This window comes from Mustelus asterias, chromosome 19 (genome assembly GCF_964213995.1).
Source record: "Mustelus asterias chromosome 19, sMusAst1.hap1.1, whole genome shotgun sequence".
In the NCBI taxonomy this organism is placed as follows: Eukaryota; Metazoa; Chordata; class Chondrichthyes; order Carcharhiniformes; family Triakidae; genus Mustelus; species Mustelus asterias.
In genome coordinates this window covers 61,185,393-61,189,982 of record NC_135819.1, presented here as the reverse complement: position 1 = coordinate 61,189,982, position 4,590 = coordinate 61,185,393, and the positions used below count along the sequence as shown (strand labels likewise).

The 4,590-nt window shown below is 46.6% G+C and overlaps 1 protein-coding gene across 3 annotated transcripts in view; it reads left to right on the top strand.

Annotated features, from left to right (window-relative positions):
• Nucleotides 1-2,750: 2,750 nt before the first annotated feature.
• Nucleotides 2,751-4,590, top strand: part of LOC144507995 (plexin-B2-like) — a 236,305-nt gene continuing 234,465 nt past the window's right edge. The window contains exon 1 of one of the 3 annotated variants that reach the window (XM_078235685.1): nt 2,751-2,786. The gene's annotated coding sequence lies outside the window, so the exon portion shown is untranslated. Of the gene's footprint in view, nt 2,890-3,784; nt 3,920-4,590 lie in introns of those variants that run through there. The other 2 variants (XM_078235683.1, XM_078235684.1) reach the window with 2 other exon arrangements.

The following is a 4,590-nucleotide window of genomic DNA, read 5'->3' as shown; positions in this document are numbered from 1 at the left end:
TCCACATCGAGAGAGAATAGAGCCAACGTTTCGAGTCTGGATGACCCTTCGTCAGAGCTGCTTTAATACCAGTGACACCGCCCGTTCGGGTGCTAAACTCAATGGTCTCCCAATGTCAGGCTTCTTCCCCTGTTGAATCGTGAGATTCAAACAATTTGCTGAACCGCCGTCAACATTAAAGTCCCACAATTTTCAGTTCTTCCCAAACCGTCCGAAAAACTCACGTCGGCGACAGTTCGGCAAAAAGAAAACTCGACACATTTCTCAATCCTGTTTAAAAAAAAACTCTCAATAGAACATAGAACATTACAGCGCAGTACAGGCCCTTCGGCCCTCGATGTTGCGCCGACCTGTGAAACCAATCTAAAGTCCATCTAACCTACACTATTCCAATCTCATCCATATGTTTATCCAATAACCATTTGAATGCTCTTAATGTTGACGAGTCCACTACTGTTGCAGGCAGGGCATTTCACACCCTTACTACTCTCTGGGTAAAGAACCTACTTCTAACATCTGTCCTATATCTATCACGCCTCAATTTAAAGCTATGTCCCCTTGTGTTAGCCATCACCATCCGAGGAAAAAGGCTCTCACTATCCACCCTATCTAATCCTCTGATCATCTTGTATGCCTCTATTAAGTCACCTCTTAACCTTCTTCTCTCTAATGAAAACAACCTCAAGCCCCTCAGCCTTTCCTCATACGATTTTCCCACCATACCAGGCAACATCCTGGCAAATCTCCTCTGCACCCTTTCCAACATTTCCACATCCTTCCTATAATGCGGCGACCAGAACTGTATGCAATACTCCAAGTGCGGCCGCACCAGAGTTTTGTACAGTTGCAACATGACCTCCTGGCTCCGAAACTCAATCCCTCTACCAATAAAAGCTAACACACCGTACGCCTCCTTAACAACTCTATCAACCTAGGTGCCAACTTTCAGGGATCTATGCACATGGACACCCAGATCCCTCTGTTCATCCACACTACCAAGTATCTTACCATTAGCCCAGTACTCTGTATTCCTGTTACTCCTTCCAAAGTGAATCACTTTGCACTTTTCCGCATGAAACTCCATTTGCCACCTCTCAGCCCAGCTCTGCAGCTTATCTATGTCCCTCTGTAACCTGCCACTTCCCTCCGCACTGTCTACAACTCCACCGACTTTAGTGTCATCCGCAAATTTACTAACCCATCCTTCTATGCCCTCATCCAGGTCATTAATAAAAATGACAAACAGCAGTGGCCCTAAAACAGATCCTTGCAGTACACCACTAGTAACTGAACCCCAGGATGAATATTTCCCATCAACCACCACCCTCTGTTTTCTTACAGCTAGCCAATTCCTGATCCAAACCACTAAATCACCCTCAATCCCATGTGTCCGTATTTTCTGCAAAAGCTTACCATGGGGAACCTTATCAAACGCTTTACTGAAATCCATATACACCACATCAACCGCTTTACCCTCATCCACCTCTTTGGAGTAGATAGAGGGTGAAATGGCCAGGGAGACAGGACAGGAGCAGGGTAGAGAGAGAGAGAAAAACACACACATACTTAAAGAAAAATCACCGAAATACAAGTCCATACAGCCAATGGCAACACAATGATCTGTTTAAGATAAGCAGACAGAAGGCTGGTTGGCGTGTGTGCTAACATGAGTCTCAAATTAAAGCCACAATCAGATTAAGATTTTTTTAAAAAAAGGTCGTCGGACTAACTCAGAAGTTGTGCCAGTTTTTGATGCTGTTATGTGTGGAGCATTTTCTTCCCCCATCCCCAGGAGAGGAGAGGGTTAAACCCCATCGAACATCCCGTGAGAGGAGGAGGTTAAACCCCCACTGTACATCCTGGGAGAGGAGGGGGTTAAACCCCATTGAACATCCTGGAAGAGGAGGGGTTTTAACCCACTGAACATCCCAGGAGAGGAGGGGGTTAAACCCCACCGAACATCTCAGGAGAGGAGGGGGTTAAACCCCACCGAACATCTCAGGAGAGGAGGGGGTTAAACCCCACCGAACATCTCAGGAGAGGAGGGGGGTTAAACCCTACCGAACATCCTGGGAGAGGATGGGGTTAAACTCCCACCGAACATCCCGGGAGAGGAGGGGGTTAAACCCCACCGAATATCCCGGGAGAGGAGGGGGTTAAACCCCACCGAACATCTCAGGAGAGGAGGGGGTTAAACCCCCACTGAACATCCCGGGAGAGGAGGGGGTTAAACCCCACCGAATATCCCAAGAGAGGAGGGGGTTAAACCCCACCGAACATCCCGGGAGAGGAGGGGGTTAAACCCCACCGAATATCCCAAGAGAGGAGGGGGTTAAACCCCACCAAATATCCCAAGAGAGGAGGGGGTTAAACCCCACCGAACATCTCGGGAGAGGAGGGGGTCAAACCCCACCGAACATCTCAGGAGAGGAGGGGGGTTAAACTCCCACCGAATATCCCGGGAGAGGAAGAGGTTAAGCCCCACCGAACATCCCGGGAGAGGAGGGGGTTAAACCCCCACCGAACATCCCGGGAGAGGAGGGGGGTTAAACCCCCACCGAACATCCCGGGAGAGGAGGGGGTTAAACTCCACCGAGGAGCTGTTCAGCCTCAGTCTCCCCCGCACTCGAAGCCACAGGGAGAAAATCCACACACACACCAACAACTTGTCTGCGACGGGAGAGCCTTTCTGCTCCTCTCCAATTATTCGCCACGAATCGACCGATTCCATTTCCTGTTCCTCGCGTCGTTGTTACTCCAGGAGCGGATGTGTGCATCGCCCACAGGTGAGTCCTTCCTCCCCCCCCCGGATTAAAACCCAGATCGAGTCATGAGAAGTCACTCACCTTCCTCAAGTCTCTCCGATTGAAGCAAGCTCCAAACGCTAAGGTGAGGAGCTGCCTTGTCCTGGGCACATCAATATTTATTTATCGGTTTAAATTCTTGCTGGTTTATCTCCTCACTATTTTCCCTCCCTCTTCATCCCCTGGTTGGTTTGACTGAAGATGTAAAGAAGAAAAAAGAATTTTTTAAAAAGTTAAATGAACTCGGGGCGCGTGGCGACTGCCCCCTTTTTCGGTTTTCAACTTTGGAAAAGCAAAGCTAACTTCTTGCTCGGGTTGCGCTGCTCCCGGAGCGCTACAAAACCCTGAAATGTCTGTCCTTTGACTCCGGTTTAAATGGATTTAATTATTTTTTTAAATAAAAGAGATCGGTTTCCTCACGGAAGGCGAAGGTTTATGATTAACCCGGCTCCCAGCCCAACCCTACCACAGGAGAACATCGACTGATTCCTATTGTTGAGGCGACCCCCTCCCTTTGTCCATAATCCAGAGGAAAGGGGGGGGGGGGAAATCACACACAGACAATTCAAGGGGACAGGATTGTGATAAATTGAAATAAATATTGTTGGGTCTTAATCCCTAAATTTCAAGTTTGATCTTGACGTCAGCCTCCCATTTTAACCATTTAGTGACCGAACCACTCTTGGCTCCATGTTCTGCTTTTCCAATGGATCTCTTTCTTCCCAACATTTGTTACTCCAGCCGAAAAATGCGATAAGTATATACAGGGCGGTCTGTTCCTCTTTTTTTTTGTCAAGAAAGTTTGACTTTTTTCTCTCTCTCTCTGGCACTGATTGATTCAAGGCGAGGTATTCGTGCGTTGGGCGTGGTGGCGATCTCACTCATCTTGGGCTTTTTTTTGTCTTGCGAATTTGGAGGCTGCCGTCAATTTTAATGCTTGACATTCTCCCCAACTTCACGAAGCGAACTTGTGGTGTGGCACTAACCCTTTGATTTGGAAGAGCTGTGCCGTGGAAGGTCTGTGTTTCCACTGAGCCAGTCCTTTCATTGTTGAAAGCAGCCTAGCCTATTTCCAGCAGGAATCTTTGTTTTGCCGACACAAGTGGCGCTACAAGGTAAGCACAGAAGTGTCGACACTGTCAGCTCCTGCTATTCATAAGTTTTTTTTTGGTCAAATTTTCACGGTCCTTTATGCACGGTCAGGAAAATAAATACATCTCGGGGTGTGAATCAAATTAATAAAACCTTGGTCAATATTTTATTTTTTATTTCTCCCAAATTTTTTTTTCGTCCAGATTTAGCTTTTTTTTTGTAGATTCACTAAGTGTTTATTCAAATTTTGTCTGAAATCGGGAAGATAGCCTCGGATGCATCTAGAGACTGGTGTTTGACATTGTCTATAGCTGACGTGTATTTATAGGCGGGCCACTGTTGTAAAGTTTGATTTTAGTAATGAGCTTCGGTTGACATATTTTAGAGAAAAAGTTGATTTCTTCAGAGGATCTTTCTGATTCAAGTGGGTCTTGAAAAATGTACAACTCTTATGTTTCCACGCCTCCATAATATCGTGTTGGTTGCTGCCATCTCTAGGCACAGTGTTTCTGATCGTTTACACAAGAGGATTACCACTTTTGAGGCTGCTTGGTTCTTGATTACTGGGAAATTCTCTGCTCAGCATAAATGATTCAGAGATGAATTAGTGCTAAGCTGAATATGTCCAGGCTAGTGACCCGAGTGAAAGAGTGCTTTGTAGAATAGTTTCAATGTATCCAGAGTGTGGATACAT